Genomic DNA, 20,218 nt, shown 5'->3' with positions numbered 1-20,218 from the left:
GAAAAAAGTTTAAACAGTAGCTGAAATAGTATTTTAGATACTGTAAGAACAGATGCACCTTTTATACTTAGACTGTCCAGTTAGGGTAGCAAGGGGCAAATCCAGATTCAGAGGAATATCTGTCTTATGTCACAGAAAGTACAGTTAAGGGGTATACATGGTTTTATTCACCACAGACTCAGGAATAGGTTTTTCAACCACAACTTCAATTAGAATAAAATAAGTTTCTGGTAGTAATTGTGGGTAACTCAACACTGCCCACTGAAACTTCTCTTTCTTTTTTTCCTGGTCTGTAGACTCAATTAGCCTCTGTGAAACTTGCTTTGATATTATCAAAATCTCTCCTCACAACCCCTGGCCTATGGAACAGAGAGATAAAACCCTGACTGCATCCCAGACAACCCCTGTTTGACTAGCTGCAGGGGTGCAGAAGGGACCTTGGGTAGGATTGGAGTGAGCAGCCCTTACCAGCTCACCCATCCTGGGAAGAGAGAGGTAAGTTGCCTCAGTTGAAAAGCAGCAAAGAGCTGGGTGAGCTTTGCACTGCACATTGTGTGCTGCTGGTTCTGGGGGTTGCATGTAAGCCGAACCTCACATGTACCTCCCAAAGACAGCAATGGAGGAGCTTGCAAGGCTGCTGTGGGGTGATGGGATTGGGGCATACTCCCTGGTAGCAGTATAAACACTTCACCAGTGTCCTTGGTCTCCTTACTGCCCCTGGACATAGATTGAGAAGAGCTCAGGAAGGATGAGGTGGGTTCAGCAAATAAGTGGAAGAGCTGGCAACTGCTGAGGGTTAGCTTCTGGGAGCTAAAAATATGACTCCTCATCGACAAGCCATGACCAAAGACCGAAGTATGACTCGGGTTCTAACACCTTTCAGTCATGCCTTGGATCATACTTGTTGCATCTAACAGCAAATCATCTCCAAGTGCAAAACTATTCAACTTTAAATGCTTATTGAAATACTGCTTTGTTTATGACCCAGTAGTTTCTCTGGATCCCTGCATTCAAATTTGGTAAAAATTAATTCAAATATGGGTCCCATTTTTGAAGCACTTAGAACTTCTGGTGGAAACAAAACTATCTTCTGAGTTGTAACTCAGTAACAAAACAAAAAACACAGCAGTTTGTTTTTTATACTCTCTCCTTTTATTATCTTCATTTTGTTCTTCAGAGTTTGTGAATTGTTCTTTGCTAGGGCATAAGATGAATTATGAAATGGTGCACAAATTACATGATGAATTTTATTTATTTTCATAAAACTTGCAAAATGTACACTGGTCAAATAGGATCCATTATTACACACAAGTATTTCTGGAGTACCATCTGTGCTAAAATTGTCTCACTGTTTTAGTGGTTGCATGTGAAGTTGCAGAATTCACAGCATGCACAACTAAACAGTTTGAATGAGCATCTTTAAAAAACACTGAAACATTATTTTTCTGGAATGTTCAGCATGGTTCGCATGCAGAGTAGACCATGACTTTCAAGTCATTCCAGTGGGTATGAAGGTGCATTCTGTTGGCTTTTTACAGTTTGCTTGACACATTCATCACGCATCTTTAATTTCTTTTCTTTTGTACATTCTACTCCATGCTAGGTCATTATTCATATTTCCAGAAGTTCAAGAATGAACTTAATGCACCATGTTCAGTATTACCTTGTTGAAGGACTATGACTCTTGACCTCCACGATACACAACCACTTTTAACACTTAAGGCTAGTCTGAAATAGTTTAGCATAAAATTTGGCTTAATTATTTTAGACCAACACTTCTTCACATGAACTTATGACAAAGTTGTATATTTGGGTGTCCAGTGTTTAATTTGCTCATTATTTACTTATGCATTTTCCAGAACATCTAACTTCCGTACATATAGGTCCAAGTTTTTAGGCTTTTCTGGAACATATAACCTACTCAGTGTATCACTAGCAAAAGGAATGAATCATTGGTCTAATGCAGCTAGGTTTAGCATCAGTTTGAGCATAAATATTTCATTTCAACATACCAGATGTTCTTCGTCTTCCATTGCTGCAGTCCTTACTATTGGGTATAGTCCGCATCCAGTCGGCCCGAATACCAGAGTATAAGGCTGACGTCGGTCAGGGCGCATTAGACTGACGTCAGTACGTCAGGGTACTAATGCGCATGACCGGCGTCATATCCTCAGTCTTTTTTGCCGCGTGATCCGATGCAGAAGCAGTTTTGCGAGTGCAGGTTGGCGTTCTGAAATATTTCCGAAACCGGAGTTTCAGACCGAATCAGAGTTGGCTAAGTACCCCGTTGGGGAACATTTTGGTTTTTTCTTGCCTCAGTATTTAACCGGATGTCAGAAAAAGTGAATAACTGTATTTCTTGTGGGAAACAAATACCTCATAGGGATTACCATACATTATGTATACCTTGTTTAGGGCCTGAGCACGACGTTGTTGGTTGCCGCTCTTGTGCTAAGTTTAACAAACGCACTATTAAGAGGAGGTTAGACTGTGCCAGATTAGTGTTTGGGAAGCGTTGCAATTATAAAATGCCGTCGGATGCTCCGACGCTCGCTTCATCCAAGAAGCGCAAGGACAAAACAGCGAAGCCTAGGGTTGATGAACCGGCAGTCCCGGACGTCGGTTCTTTAGATGGCTCAGTGGGGCCAGAGGTTTTGCCAGGAGTTTCTATAGAGTCTCAGGCAGAAACTTTACTGTTACAGGATGTACCCTCTCAGGAGGCAGGCCAGGCTGAGGGGGCTTCTCAGGTAACTATTCTTCCCTCTCTTCCCAAAGTAGTTAGAGCCTCTCCTTCTGTTGCCAAAACTTCTTTTAGAGGTAGGCCAACTTCAGCTTCAGTAGGGGCTTCTCCTAGCCTTTCGGGTTCTGTACCTAAGAAACATATGCTTAAAATGGCAGAAGATTTGATTACTATGATTAGAGGTTCTATGGGCCCTCCTGATAAGAGGCCTAGAGTGGAACCGGAGTTTGACAGTTTTGAACAGGGTTCAGGGGCTTCTGAATCTTCTGCGGAAGATTTGCAGGAGTATCCTCATTATTCTGATTCTGATGTGGATGATGCCACTCCTTCGGCTTCTCCTCCTGAGGATTTTTCATTTTCAGAGACTCTGCATTCCATGAGGGAGCACTTTAAATGGGAAGGCCAGGATTACTCTGATTCCAGGAAGAGGCTTAGGGAATTCTTGTTTTTACCCCAGCATAGGCCCTTAGCTATACCTCCTGTGTTGAATGTGGTGGAAGATGTTTTTGCAGAGGCTTCCCTGAACCCTGATTCTTTGCCTCCTGCTCCTGTTAAACCTGATAGGTACTATAGGGTGCCCGAAGCTCATAAGTATTTGTTTAAGAGTCCTAGGGCGGACCCAGAAACTGTTTCTCAGGGGCCTAAAGGTGTTAAGGCCTCTGTGGTTAAAAATCCTGTTCCCACTGACAAAGAGGCAAGGGCGTTAGATAGGTGGGGTAAGAAAGTGTATACTTCTTCCACTCTAGCCATGAGAGCGTTGAATTGTCAGTTTCACATGCTGAAATATCAAAATTATCTCCTTTCACAATTGAAATCTAAGGTGGATGCTTTGGCGGAAGGTATTGATTGTAAAGACTTGCTGGATTTAGTTTATGTGTCTGAACAAGTGGGCAAGCATTCTTTGCAATGTGGTTTTGATGCTGTGCAGGCCTCCTCGAGGGTGGCTGCCACTAGTTCTGTTCTTCGCAGGCATGCCTGGTTGAGGGATCAAAATTTGGCTGAGCATGTTAAGACAAGGATTTTGGATGCTCCTTTACAGTCTGATGTGTTGTTTGGTTCACCTGTGGAAGCAGTTTTAAAGAAAATGGAGGACAAAGCTAAGTCTATGCAAACTGTTAAAGATTTTTTGCAGGTACAGCCACCGAAGTTTAGTAGAAATTGGCCTGCTAAGGGGTGGACATATCCTGCTTATGATTCCCAGTCTAGGGGTAGGTCTAGACGTGGTAGGGGCAGGGCTCAAGGTTCTTTTAGGCCTAGAACAGGGAGTTCACCTGCTCAGACTTCTGGTGAGGGCAAGGGTCAGTCATTTCGTAAACAGACCCAATGACCTGCCTTTTCAACTGCCAGTAGATTCTCGTCTGGCAGCTCCTTTGGAAGGACAACTGTCTCTTTTCAAAGAAAATTGGGATTTAATTACTCAAGACAGATGGGTGTTGGACATCATTCTACCAGTCCCTGTGTCAGAAAGGGGCCTAGGATTTTATTCTCGCATGTTCCTAGTACCAGAGAAGGGGAACACGTGGAGACTGCTTTTGGATTTATCTCTCCTCAACACTTATCTGGACATTCCCAAGTTCAAGATGTTGACGTTACAACAGCTTTTACCCCTGCTGGGCAAAGATCACTGGATGGTAACTTTAGATCTCAAGGAAGCTTACCTTCATGTGCATATCAGGCTAAGTTACAGGAAGTATCTGCGGTTTCAAGCTGGAGATTCTCATTATCAGTTCTCTGCATTGCCCTTTGGCTTATCTACTGCGCCCAGAGTATTCACAAAGGTTCTGGCTCCAGTGATAGCTTACTTCAGGCTACAAGGACTTCAAATCTATCCTTATTTAGACGACTGCCTGATTCTGGCTCAAGACAAGGAAGACCTTCTACAGCATCTGGAATATCTTATAGCAGTGCTAAGATGCCTAGGGTATTCTGTGAACGAAATAAAGTCCAGTCTAGTACCCTCTCAGGACATGTGCTTTCTGGGTGTGAGACTGAATACAGCAGCCCAGATGGCCTTTTTAACCCCGGACAAACAAAAGAGTCTGTCACTTTACTTCCATCAACTATCTCATCAGTCCGTGCTGACTGCAGAGACAGTCCTTCAAGCATTAGGGTTCATGGCATCTTGTATTCTGGTGCTTCCCAATGCCAAACTGCATATGAGGAAGTTACAATGGTATCTCAAAAATGTATGGACACAGCACTGCCAGGATTTAGACACTGTCATTCAAATAATACCTTGCCTTCAAAGAGTATTTTTGTGGTGGGCTCAGGAATGTCACCTAAACAAGGGACTCTCTGTGACCCGGCCAGAGGCGAGTCAGATTTTACCGACAGATGCCTCAGGCATTGCTTGGGAGCTCATCTAAATGTAAAGTGGATACAAGACAAGTGGCCTGCCAGACTACAGCATCTACATATCAACATAAAGGAGATGTTAGCAGTCCAGTTCGCATTGCTGGCTTTCAAGGAGTTACTTCTTCCAGGGCAGGTGTTGATTCTAACAGACAACACAACTGTCATGTGGTACTTCAACAAACAAGGGGGAACACATTCTTATCCTCTATGCAGGCATGCAATGATTTTATGGGAGACTGCGCTACGCTTGCACCTAACTCTTCAGGCAAGGTTTCTGCCAGGAGCACAGAACTCCTTAGCAGATGTGTTGAGCAGACAAATCATGGATCCCCACAAGTGGAAACTGGATCTTCATGTATTTCAGAAATTGACAGTGTCATGGGGAACTCCAGACATAGATCTGTTCGCTTCTCCACTAAACCACCAGCTGCCACAGTTTTGCACAAAGGGGTTTCATCACACAGCTTGGAAAGTGGATGCTCTGTCTTTCAGTTGGACAAACCTTCATCTGTATGCCTTTCCACCTCTGCCTCTTCTTCCAAGGGTACTGTTAAAGGTCAGACAGGACAGGCCAAGGATGATTTTGATAGCTCCAGATTGGCCTCGGCAGCACTGGTACCCTCTACTACGGAGTCTGGTAAAGAAGCCTCCATGGCCTTAACCTTTGATTCCACATCTGTTATCCCAGCAGGACGGTCATCTGCTCAATGTCAAACTTCACTCTCTTCATCTGACAGCCTGGCATATTCTGTGTTGAAACACAGCAGGTCTCAACTTCCTCAACAAGTTTTAAATGTGATTATGGAAGCTAGAAGACCTAGTACAAGGAAAGTGTACGCAGCAAAATGGAAGAGATTTTTATTTTGGAGTAAAGCAAAGAATTTGGAGATTTCTGAGCCTAATTTGAGTATGGCTCTTCAATATCTTACTGAGTTGCTGGACAAGGGTCTGTCCTTCTCTTCCATCAAGATTCATGCTGCAGCAATCTCGGCTCACTATGATTGTGACCCACCATTGTTTTCGCATCCTTTGTTTAAGCAGTTTCTTAGAGGGGCTAAGAATATAAGACCCCCACGTAGAGCTCCTACTCCTGCTTGGGATCTCAATTTTGTGTTGGAAAAACTTACTCTACAACCTTTTGAGCCTGCGGCTACTGCTGAATTGAAATATTTGTCATGGAAGACTGCTTTTTTGTTGGCTATTACTTCTGCAAGAAGGGTGTCTGAGTTGCAGGCCCTTATGGCAGTCGAGCCCTTTTTGATTTTCCATAAGGATAGGGTATCATTACGTACTAATCCTTCCTTTATGCCTAAGGTGGTTTCTAGTGTGGCTTTAAACCAAACTATTCATTTGCCTACCTTTTATGCAGACCCCCAAAATAAAGGGGAAAAGATTTTGCATACTTTAGATGTACACAGGCAATTGCGTTATTACTTAAGCAGGACTAAGGATTTTAGGCAGTCTCAGCAGTTGTTTGTTTCTTTTGCTTTAAGTTCGCAGGGCAAGCCTGTGTCAAAACAAACTATTTCTAGGTGGATTGGCTTTTGCATTGCATTTTGTTATTCCCATCATGGCAAGGAGGTTCCAGCTGGGATTAGGCCTCATTCCACTAGGGCTACTGCCACTTCAACGGCATTTCTACGGGGGGTGGCAACTAAGGATATTTTGGAAGCAGCTACTTGGAGTTCAGTGCATACTTTCTCTAAGCATTATCACCTTCCTATCTACTCTAAGTCTAGGGCTGGTTTTGCCACAGCTGTTTTGCAAGGCATGTTGTCAGCTCCTGCTTCTTTATGATTTGCCAGCCTCCCTTACCTCTGCTTTGGGATTCTACCCAATAGTAAGGACTGCAGCAATGGAAGACGAAGAACATAGTACAGTTTTGTACCTACCATAAATGTAGATGTTCGAGGATTCCATTGCTGCAGTCCAATTTACCCTCCCTCCTTCCCCTCTGTGTTTAGGGGTGGTTGTGTAGGTGATTTACCTGCTTATATTTTTGTATATATTGTTCATGTTTTGGTGCAGGTATTTTGGGCCTTGTCTTTTTAGGGTCTTCTGACATCTGGGGCAAGAAAAGACTGAGGATATGACGCCGGTCATGCGCATTAGTACCCTGACGTACTGACGTCAGTCTAATGCGCCCTGACCGACGTCAGCCTTATACTCTGGTATTCGGGCCGACTGGATGCGGACTATACCCAATAGTAAGGACTGCAGCAATGGAATCCTCGAACATCTACATTTATGGTAGGTACAAAACTGTACTTTTCTTCTTTAAATATAATTTCATGTTTATTATGAATGCAACCTGTGATTCATTTCAGCATACTAGTTTTTTCTTTAAATACTGCATCATGTTTAATAAGCATTTTTTCTAGAACCTTACTTTATACAGGTACACATATTTTATTTCCTCCAGGTTTAAATTAATTTGCTTTAACCATCTCTTCAGCAAGCCTGGTAAAATAACTAACTATTATCAAATATACAATATCCTTGTGTTTCTTATAAGCAGCTTCATGTTAGCAACTCCCACTTCTTTATATGTTCTGCTGTACAAATTTTCAATGTAAGATCACTTGGTTGCAAATCCATGTTACTTATTTCTTTAAAATCCAGTAAATGTGCAGTAGTACACTGCTTCTATTACCAAACTCAAAATTCACAGCCTTGTCTTCTATCAGTCAGTGACCTTATCCTTCACATGTTCAAACCGTGCCATTGGCAACAGGACACACAAGTGCTCATTACTCATCTGTCCTCACTCCACTGGCTCTACCTACTGCACTTAAACAAAGTTTAGTATGAGACCCACCAACAGTTTCACTTTTTATAAATAATAGAATAAAAAATAAATAAACAAAAAGCAATTTCCTTTTACATGTTAATGATGTATCTTCTGGCCTTCCAGTTCACAATATGATGCCATCTTCATAGATCTTTACTAAGGCTGTTTCTTGCAAAACTGGCTATTCACTTTAGGATTAACACTTAATTTCTCTAAAATTAAATTAATGCTACTAGGCATGAACATAAACGCTTAAAATGAAATGCTTTCAAGGTAAACTATTCCTTCTTATTTCTGTCCCCTCAGCAACCCAAAATGAAATAATTCAATTGTTCAAATATCTAGAAATTTGGATAGATCTAACCTTCTCCTCCAAAGCTCATTTTAACAGAACAATCTGGAAATCACAAGGACTAATCAAAACATTTAATTTATTCCTACACCATATGTCAAAATTAACCAAAAACGTCTGATTAAATCCACCCTGTCTTAAGCTACATATTACCAATACTCTTGATTCCAGGATATCCCTAGGTGAGAACATGGGTGAGTCATTCTATGAACATCTGTCAGCTGAAGTTTTCCCCAAACAACATCACTGCCCAAATTACAAGTTATTGGTCTTAACCATCATATTTATCTTTTGTTCCATTCTGCTAACATCGGTGCCAGTAGCAATTTCTGCAGTTTCTGTATCTCTGTGCTTATTGTTTTTTTTTCACAAATCACAACTATTCATCACTCTTTTTATTATTATTATTATTATCATCATCATTATTATTAACAATAATCAATATTAGTACAGTGATGGTAGTAATTATCAGATTAGCTTCTGTCTTACTGACCACGTCAAGTTTTTAATTATCTGGATTTTTACTGTTTGTATACACAATCTACATGATTCCTTTCCATCCTTGTTTCTCCTGATATCAGTTCTCTATTTTGCCACGTTTCTGGTTCTTTTGTCTCCACTTATATGTATTTTTATTACTTCTACCCATTTATCTGTGTTGCTGTTTGACATACTTGACAATTTGTGGACCTAAGGGGGTTCACTGTAGCTTACTTCAGCTAGGACAACTGGAGACTATTTTTTTTAATTTCCTCTGCTATTTTTCTGACTAGTCAATATGCTCAGCAGTGCAATATTTAAACTGTGTACTGAAAACCCACAAGCATGCACGCACACACACACACACACACACACACACACACACACACACACACACACACACACACACACACACACACACACACACACACACACACACTCACACACGTAATAAAATAATTTGATTGAACATGTAAAGCAAATGTTTTGATTTACTTGCTCACTTAAATGTTGAAACACATTTAAGGTGTTTAATCATGCTAATGAAGGCTAAGCATGAAGTGTGATTAGGTTAAACACACTGAAGTGCACCATAACATCAAATCTTATTGCACAATTACCATTGTGGGTGCAGTACAGGCACAAAAATGGATGCACAGACTGCCACCTCAAACAAGGAAAATAGACCAACTCCGACGACAGGAACCACAAACTTCAATACACTTAAGCACTTTATTGAACGACAGTTTACCTAGGTTTCGACTCTATTTTTTATTTTTCAGACTTCTTCAGAACAACTATCTCATATAACACACTTATTTTTTAAAAATTTATTGGAGATGGGCACCCAGCATAATAACAGTAGTGGCACAAGTCGACAGAAAGGGAACTTCAAATGTGGAAGATGTAGTGTGTGTAGGTATATCTTAACCAGTGGCAATAAAATTACTGTAACAGAGGTGTCCATTAGCATCCAAGGGCACTTCAATTGTTACAGTAAGAATGTAGTTTATTTAACAAAATGTGGTCAATGTACCGCATTTTACATAGGAAAAACATGTAGAAGTATACGAGAGAGAATAAGTGAACATGTTTTAGATATTAGGCATATGAAAAATACCAATGCATTAGCTAGACACATTGGGCAATATCCGGGACATGAATTTAAGTTTTGTGTTATTCAACAAATTAAAAAGGATAACCAAGGTGGCATTCTTGATGTGCATTTAGATATTTGTGAAATGAAATGACAACTGAGGTTGGATGCCACCACTTTCCCGGGTATTAATGAAAATATAAGTATAGTTCCAATTTTGAAGTTAAAACACATTTTAGGTTAAGTGTTGGTTAGTAGTTATTTAATGTATATTGTTACACACTGAAACCCAAATGGAAGTTTTTGTTTCAAGCATCTTGAAACCTTTTTAATGTTTTTAAAAAAAGCCTTTACATATTTCACTTTATTCATTCATTATGTAACAATATTTTATGTATGAAGTCAGGGTATATTTTATGTATTTAGAGAATTTGTACCAATATTTATATAATTGTAAAGTTATTTTAAGATTTGATTGCAATGTGAATAATTGTTGTTTAATCAATTGAATGTGTTGATTGAGAGTGGGTGGATATATAAAGAAGTGTGTTATATGGGATAGTTGTTATGAAGAAGTCTGAAAAATAGAGACGAAACCTAGGTAAACCGCCGTTCAATAAAGTGCTTAAGTGTATTGAAGTTTGTGGTTCCTGTCGTCGGAGTTGGTCTATTTTTCTTGTTTGAGGTGGTAGAAACAGTGAAGGTTAGGTAATTGAGCAGTATCCTCCCTTCACCTAGAATGTTCTCTAGATTGAAGAAAAATATAATTGCATTTAAAAATTGTCTATGTAGCTGGTGTCTTTCTGTGGGGAATGCAGTATGTATCTTCCTAGGACAAGATGATCCACAATCCTACTTGCTTTGCAAAGGGTGATCAAAACCTTCCTTCAAGGGCTTTTGTATACTGGCCAAAGCTTTTGTAGTCCTCATCATGCCTTTTTGAGCCAGGCGTCATGTAATCAGGGGAGTAGCTATGGTGAGATGAAGGGGGTAGCCACCCTGGGCACAAAGCGCTGGGTGCGGTGCAATACCTGCAACTGATTGCTGGTATTTTATTTGTATTGAAGCACTGTAGCACTCCATGTGTGGCAGACATAAACTGTAGCAGCTGCTTGCTAGAAATGTAGCATGCAGTTTGCTACAATTTAAAAAGATTTTTTTTTCTTGCACTGAACAGTTTTAGAGCTCTGTGTGTGGCAAGCACTACAGTGTCAGTGGCACAACAGGCAGCGAATTCACCTCTGATGCAGAAGGCTGTGGTTCTATTACCACAACAGTGAGTTGGATTGCTGACATTGCAGTGGAATGGATGTTAAACTGAGGCACCATCTGCCTGAGCTGGTGGTATCTTAGGGTGATGTAAAAGTCCGACTGCACCTATCAAAAAGGGCAGGGGAATATCCCCAATGCCCTGGCCAAATATCCAGTAGTAGTAGTATAAATACCACCTTAGATCTCTCCTGAAAAGAGGCTGGAACTAACCTGGTCAACAAAAGAATAAATAAAAAAAACTGTACCAAGCTGATTCAAAAGGCTAGAAGATTTTTTTCGTTCACCAGCTTAATGTTGGGGGTGGGAGTATCAGATCAGAGGATAGCCCAGGGTGATGGAATACCTAGCTATACCTCTGCATCTAATGGGCACACCAACCTAACTAACAAATCAAATCACAAATTGATTAACATCAAAGTGACCTTTCTCAATGTGAGCTGTCTAAATAACTCAGCTTTAAGGCATTTCTGCATCTGGAATGAGTCCATGTTTGTGTAGATATTGAGCCATGGTTCAGGTGTAATGAGATCATCCCATCCATGCCAGGGTTCTGTGCCTATCATGCATACTAGTAATAGTGGAGGTGCCTCAGTGTTTGCCAGGGGTTTTATTCCTTTACAAGTCATACCACATGACCCCCCCCCCCCAAATGAGCTTATTGCACTTTTGCTCACAATAGGTAAGTCATAAATTTAGCGTATAGCTTGCTACCAATTCCATTCTATGGTTGCACATGATCATGAAAATTCCCTGGCATTCCTTGAAAACATCCCTGCAAGATATGTTTTTAATCCTTGGTGACTTTAACTACCCCTCTATTGATTGGAGTACTTACACTTGTAATGCTGGTTATGTGCAATGCTTCTTGGATTGGGTTAATGAGAATTTTTTGGATGAAACAGTCAAAAATCTCATCAGGATCAGAAATATAAGGGACCTAGCTCCACAAACGCAGCCATGGCATGTCCCTGCCTCTGTTTAACATCTCATTAGTTAAACTGGACTACAGACTAGTTACCTTTGCCATGAGAACATCCATCAACATGGTAACAAACACCACTCTTCAAAAAAGCAAACCTTTTAAAATTGCATGATGGAATCTCAGAATTTACCCATGTTAGCCTCACTATTGATTCAGGATATTCAGCTACCTTTGAAAAGAATCTTTATGCTAATTTAGATAGATACATTGACAGAGAAGATCCCCCCGTTTAACAAAAAACCCTCCAGGTGGTCAGTAGACAATATAGAGTTGTAGCTATTTCACATCATTCAAAAGACCAAACCAACAAAACAATCCAAAAATCAGCTCACGTAGTATTCACAATTCCAAACCATACAGTCCAACACATCAAAATAATTTGAATATTCAGTACAAAAAGCAATAAAAGTGAGAATACTTAAAAGAACTTTAATGTACAATTAATAAAACCACTGTTTAGTGCTTTCGTCCCTGTCACAAGCGGGACTTCTTCAGAACCAAATGTGAATCTTGAAACTCAGTTTAAATATCTTTCTCCTTCTATCACATGCAAAGGCATAAACAAATCAAAGTCAAAATTAAAAAAAAAACATTAATTATTAGCACTTTAATAAGGTTACAATAGGTTAAAATAGCATATGTAAAAACATAAAAATTCTTATAAAAATATTATATATAATATAATATAATATACTATAATATAATATGAAATAACACATCCTAGACTTTAGTAGGTCTGATTTTTAATACTGGGGCAATAGAAACTTGGTCATTCAAGCCATAACCACCGATCGCACCAAGCTTTAATTGTCAAATCAGTTCTCTTTGTTCTAATTTTAGTTCCCAGGAACCTCCCTTCACATCATTGTGCACAACTTCCAGGAGTTCAAACCAAAATTTAGCAGAATTGCATTCCAAAGTGTGATTAAATAATGCATTATTAACAATGTTTTTTGTAATAGCATACAGATGTTCATATATCCTTTTTCTAAAAGTTCTCTTAGTCTTCTCCACATAGAATTTGGAGCAAAACAAACACATAGGTAACTATACCACTCCGTTAGTGCCACAATTCCCAAAGGCAAGGTATAGCCTATGGGGGAAATTGTCTAAAAGGATTATATGTTGTTCAAAAATGAAGGGGCTTTGTTTACATGCCCCACATTTTTGAGTACCTCTATGGTCTTTAAAATTTAAAGGGTGCTCAAAGAGGTATTTTAAATTTCTTGGTGTTTTGAAAACAAAATTGAGTTTCCCACCAAGTATCTTAAAAATCTTCTCATTCACTTTTAAACTATTCCAATTATTATAAACAATATTTTTAATTTTATTTAAAGAGGAATTAAAGGTGAGAACCAATGAATTATCATAATCTTTTCTATCCTGGATGTTCAGTGTCTCCTTCCCTTCATGGAGCTTGTGTACAAGTCCCAACAAAGGGACATATTTAGTAAGTAACCTTTAACAACATCTTTGATGCTATTTAAAAAACAGGGTGGAGAGTTTCTATTGAGAAACATACCAATTATTTTTTCCACTTCAGTCAAAAAAAACTGTAAATTCAGAGCACATCCTCACTGCCCTTACCAGCTGTCCCTTAAAGATATTTGTCTTTGTATGATGTGGGTAGCAACATTTAAAATCCAAATAACAATTAGAAAATGAGGGTTTCCTATAAATTTTTGAACCAAAACATCCTATATCATAATTCTTGTATATGGTTACATCTAAAAAATCCACACTATCTCTAGAGTGGTTATGAATAAATTTCAGAAATCTTTACATTGTTTTATTAATATGTCAGAAATTCCTCAATTTCAAATCAGTAACCTTCCATAAAATAAATATATCATCCAAAAAGTGGCAGAATATATGCCAATAATCACTGTACTCAGAATTTAAAGCATATTGTTTCCCCAGCTGTACATAACCATGTTAGCAAATATAGGGGCACAATTGGCTCCCATAACCACCCCCTTCATTTGCCAAAAAAAAACTTCCCCTCAAAAAACATGCAGTTGTTAGTCAAGATAAGCTTCATAACATCAACAATAAAGTTAATAATCTCATCCTCTAAGTCTGTGAGTTCTACAATAGCAGAGTGGAATAGCTGGAGACCCTATTCGTGGGGATGCTTGAAAATAAATCTATCACATCTATTGTAGAAAAAATAGCCTGTATGGTGAAAAATTGCGGTTGGATCTTTGTAAGAAAATCCCAGGAATCTCGTAAAATATGTTGCACATTATTTAGAAACCCCTTCAACATCTGATCCAGAAATGTAGCTAAAGTATATCTTTTTGAATTTTGACCTGAGACAATCAATCTATAAGGGGATGAAGTAACATCTTTATCGATCTTACGGATCCCAAAGACAACTGGAATCAAAGGGTGTTTATTAAGTAAAAAGTTATAGACATCAGGTGTAATCACTCCCTGTAGCACAGCATCATCAAGAAAGAAATCAATTTTCTTGTTAGTTATATTAATCTCATTAAGCAATACACTACTTTATTTATTGGTATCATGCAACATATTAAAAATCTGAAAAAACACTGTAGCACTGGATGTAACACAGCAGAATATCCAATTTATTGTAAGTAAGCACTTTCAAGGGTTCACCTCTTCATCAGACTTAGATAAAAATTACTTAAAACAACCACATTAAATAGTAAAAGCTAAACTTAGGTTTGTCTCCTACTATCTCCTTCAACCCATCCAAAGTAGAGAGTATATTCCAGTTCTTATTGATGACATCGCAGATAATATTTATATTACTAGCATATGTCAAAGTTATTCTCAAATCATTACTACTCTCATTAATGATCTGTCGTAGCATCTCATTACTCTCAACAACACTACCTACATGTGGGTCACATACTGTTGCATTGTTGGTGAAGTATGGTTTACACCTACCATGTCTATCTTTCCATGCTTTTTTAATGTGCCTGTCTATACCTTTACTTTTACAGTCCCTTTCTATAAAATCAAATTTAAGGGACTCTAGAGCTGAATTCAGCTCTGCATCATCATTATGTAATCTCATCAACCTGACCACCTGTCCTTTTATTATATTACGTTTGCAGTGGTTCTGGTGCATACTTGTATTGTGCAATAGGTTATTCTTTCTAACCGGTTTCCTATGCAAACTAGTTTTAACAGTATTGAGCGAATGCTTACTAACAGTCACATCTAAAAATTCCACCTGTCGTAAACTATAATTGTATGTGAATCTCAGAAAATCAGTGGTCGTATTGAGATAGTGGATAAACTCTGTTAATCTTATCTCAGTTCCTTGCCATAATAAAAAAAATATCATCCACAAATCTAGTATACCACAAGACAGAGTTGGCATAGATCATATTAGAGAGTATAAACTCTGTTTCCATTGCACCAATGAAAGGCTGGCATAGCTGTTGGCACAGGCTGTGCCCATCGCCACGCCAACCTTTTGAATGCAATATTCATCAGTGAACATATAAACATTGTTACGTAAAATAATGTCCAATAAGCTACAGATCAAGTGTATTTTATCACCTTGAACCCCCTTGATATGCAATAGTTCACTAATACTATGAATACCCCATTGATTCGGTATGACCGTGAACAGGGATACAATGCCCATAGTAACAAAGTAACATTCAGAATAGTCAGATCTCCATTTCATTTGTAATAGCTCTAAAAAAGTTTTAGTGTCCCTTAGAACAGTTTCACACGCAGTGTCAATGTCCTGGCAAATAGCCTTAAATCTTTAAGAACATCAGTTATTTGTGCTTTTCTAGCCGGTACAAAGGACCAGGACATTGATATTGCATGTGTTTTTTAATAATGCAAATACTACTCAATCGATTTTTAAAAAAAACAGTGTGTTTGTTATTATTGATACCTTTGTGGAGATATGTGATAAACAGATCAGGAATAGTTTTGATAGTGCACAACTTCCAAGAGCTCAAACCAAAATTTAGCAGAATTGCATTCCAAAGTGTGATTAGATAATGATTAGATAATGCATTATTACCATTGTTTTTTGCAATAGCATACAGAAGATCATATATCCTTTTTCTAAAAGTTCTCTCAGTCTTCCCCACATAGAATTTAGTAGATGATATGAAACAGATAATAGCTGGAGTTATTTGAGTCTGTCCAAGTAGGACATGTGTTTAAGGCCTAGGATCCCCTTCATGAGGTACTTTTGTGGCCTCTCCAGCTGTTGCAGGTGTCTAGTGAGGTACATGCCAAATGGAGCATTATACTCTGATTGATCTAATGAGGGAAGAGTAGAGAGAAATGATGACCTATTTCTTCCTGGATGCAAAATCCTTGGTAATGAGATGTGCCACATAGAAGGACTTTCTGACCACAGTGACAATGTGGTGGTCGAAGGAGAGGTTGCTGTCAACCTGTGTCCCCAGATCTCTTATAATGCCTTCAGTGTTCAGTGGGCTCCCATCGATGTGGTAATTAGTGGGGAACTGAGTTTTTCCCAAAGGGGATGACGACGCATTTTTTGGCATTAAGCTTAAGACCATGGTTTCGACACCAGTCATTAGTCTCAGTTAAGCCTTTCTGTAGGATGTCGGCATCACTTGGGGAATTAATAATGGCTCCCAGCTTGCAGTCATCTGCAAATTTGGTCAGCCAGAGTCCCTCCTCATTGGCCTGGACTTCTGAGAAGTAGATGCTAAACAGGAGAGGACTCAGGACCGATCCCTGTGGGACTCCACTCGTGACTGATCGACAGTCTGACTTGGAGTCCGCTACTTTCACACTGTGTGTTCTATCTTTGAGCCAAATTGCAACCCACCTAATGATATAGGGGCTGATACCTAGTTTGGTGGGTTTATCAATAATTCCTGAGTGAGGAATGGTATCAAAGGCCTTGGCCAGATTGAGGTAGGCTGTATGAACTGCCTTACCTTCATCCATCACTCTGGTGACTGACTCAAAGAAGTCAACCAGGTTGAGCAGGCATGATCTACCTTTCACAAAACCAAATTGCGTGGGATCTAGAGTTTGGAGATTCCCTATATCCTTGTTAATTAGGTCGATGATGATGTGCTCCATAGCCTTACATATCAGACTCGTCGGGCTAAGGGGGTGATAATTTCTAGGGTCTGTAGTCGCTCCTCCTTTATGGAGAGGGATGCCTGCAGCAGTGTGCCATTTGGTAGGGACAAAGCTTGAGGTGAGGCTGTGAGTGAACAGAGCACACAGATGTGGTACCAGTTCACTTTGTAAGTCATGTAGAACACAGCCAGGGATATTGTTGGGTCCTATTGTTACTGTATTCTTGGCCTTAGACAATGCAGCTTTAACCTGTGCTGCAATAATGCAGGGTGCCTGGCATTCTTCTGGTATTGAGATTGGTCCTTTGGGGGGGATGGGTAAAGTTGGCACTGAATCTGTCAGCCAGTATGTTGGCAATATCTGTTGGCTCATTATAGGAGGTACCATTGTACAGTAACTCAGAGCAAATCTGGGTATTGCCACGGAGATCCTTGATATAATTAAAGAAGGCTTTGTAGCTGGTTTTAGTGTCTGCTGCAATTCTGCCTTCATAGCTGGCTTTGGAGGTTTTGATAAGGGATATCAACTTTTTGTTGGGGCTAATAAGGGAATTTTTCAAGTCTTGGGACTTTGCCTTTTTCTGCAACAGTTTCTTCCTTCAATCAAGGTCATCAGAACAATCGTAATGTTTACTCTGCTGAAAGTGGAGCTTCTTCTGTGGAAGAAGAAGAACGTGTTGATAGGGAATATTCAACTTTGCCAAGACCTGGTAACACGGACTTTTTCCGTACTAATTTTCGTGAACCAGGTAATACGGAGAACAACACCAGAAAAAGAGAATGGCAAGGACATGGCAACTATAGAGACCAGGGCCATGGCCCGTACAAATGAAGCAGGTGGACTAATTGATCAGGTATTATATCAAGTATTGAATTTACAGACGGAGTATGATATATCTAATTCGTATGTAATTAATTTATCTAATTATGAATTTGACAATGATGAAATGTCTGTTTTACAAAAGGGGCTTAAGTATATCCCGACTGTTTTTCCTAGAATGCATGAAATTAAAGCTGATTTTTTTAGATTAATTCAAAAAATGCACCTGAGAGAATATTTTTATAATAATGAATTGTGTGTGAGGTCATCAGATGAAATTAATAATTCTATCTGTGATGCAAGTTTTTATTCATGCGAATCAGATATAGAAAGTAATGCATATACTTTATTAGATACTAGCAAGATATCAACTAAAAGTACATTTATGCCACCATTTAAAAATGTGAATATTCAAAAATTCAATAATGCCATTAATTTAGTAATTGAAAAGGAAATGCATGAATTTTTAAATATGGAAATGTATTATAATTTAACAAAGAATGAATGGCTTAAATTAAAAAAGCTTGGAAAAAATGACAATATTGTTTTTAAACCCTCAGATAAAGGGGGCAAGTTAGTTGTCATGAATTCTGCTATGTATTATGAGATGTGCATGTTACATTTGAATAATACAGAAGTGTATATGAAAGTTAATAATGATGTCTTGAAAGCAGCTCAACAAGATTTTTGTAAGTTAATTGATAAAGGAGTTAGGTTACATTATTTTCTAACTACTGAAGCACATAAGAAACTTATTAATAAGGAAAGTATAATTGCAAGATTTTTTTGTTTACAAAAATTCATAAAAATTTTACAACAACCCCCAGGACACCCTATTGTTTCAGCTGTGGGGTATTTTACACATAATTTGGGATGCCTTTTACATGAAGTACAGCTTAAGGAAGTAATTAAGCTTCCTTCATATATAAAAGACTTGTTTGATTTTTTGGATAAGATAAAAAATTTTAGATGGTTAGAGGATATGCATTTCATAGTTGTTGATGTAACCAGTTTATATACTAATATTAAACATATATATGGACTGGAAGCAATACAATTTTTTCTAGGAGATAGCCCAAGAACACATTATATCATAGAGTTAGTTCATTTTTGTCTGAATAATAATATTTTTGAATTTGATGGAAATCTCTATCAACAAAAGGGAGACGCCATGGGGGCAGCTTTTGCCCCCATGTATGCCAATATGTTTATGGGTTATATGGAAAGTACCCATATATAGAGAGATTCATTTTTTCAAAGATATGTTAAATATTATTTTAGATTTATAGATGATCTTATTTTTATATGTCATAAAGGTAAAGAAAAGGTTAACCAATTTTTGAGTTTTTTGAATAACAATAAGTTTGGAATTAGATATGATCAGGCTCAAGTTGGTGTTAAAGCTGTTTTTCTTGATATGACTTTGGAAGGGATTAATCATGAGAAAATTAAAACTAGTATCTATAGAAAATTTAATCAACAAAATTTAATGTTACAGGCTACTAGTTGTCATCCACCTAGCACCTTGATTGCTATTCCACATGGAGAATTATTGAGAATCAAAAGATTATGTAATGATGAAAATGAATCTATAAAAGAAGCGATGAGAGCTATGAATATGTTTTTTAATAGGGGTTATGATAAATATAATATAGTGGAGAATTATTTGAAAATTTATGAAAATTATAATATTAATAGAGAGATTAAAAATAAAGGTAATGTTGTAGGTAATAATCAAATAATAGATAATAATAGTATGTTTTTTGTTACTAGATATACATTTTTTTCAGAAAGGTTTAATAAATTATTAAAAGAGTATTGGAAAATAATTGCAAAACAGGTGTCTAGTTTATCAGGAATGGAATTTAGGATTGTTAGATATTATGAATTTAAGGTTGAAATTAATTCTGTTGTAAATATGCTGAAAGAAAAAGCTTGCTTAAATGCAGAAACAGAGTTTAGTAATATGTGATCAGCAACCATACTAAATGACTGTGGCTTAAAAAAATAAGGAACTTGCTTATGAGTGTATTACACACACATCAAGAAAGCTGACTTCTTACAGACATGGCAAGAATGTAATCTGCTTTCAATGGACAACAGGACATGCTTTTCTAAGAAAGTTTAAAAATGTGCTTTTCTAATCCACAAGGCATTTCCTTGAAGACAGTTTACTTATCAGCATTTGCACAAGAACAGATGTGTTAGCATTTGCGTCATCAAGCCAGTATCTTTCCAAAACCAAGAGGGTATGTGTTTAACTA

Source organism: Protopterus annectens, chromosome 10.part0 (assembly GCF_019279795.1).
Source record: "Protopterus annectens isolate FY-2018-M chromosome 10.part0, PAN1.0, whole genome shotgun sequence".
Taxonomy (NCBI): Eukaryota; Metazoa; Chordata; order Ceratodontiformes; family Protopteridae; genus Protopterus; species Protopterus annectens.
This window is presented reverse-complemented; position numbering follows the sequence as displayed.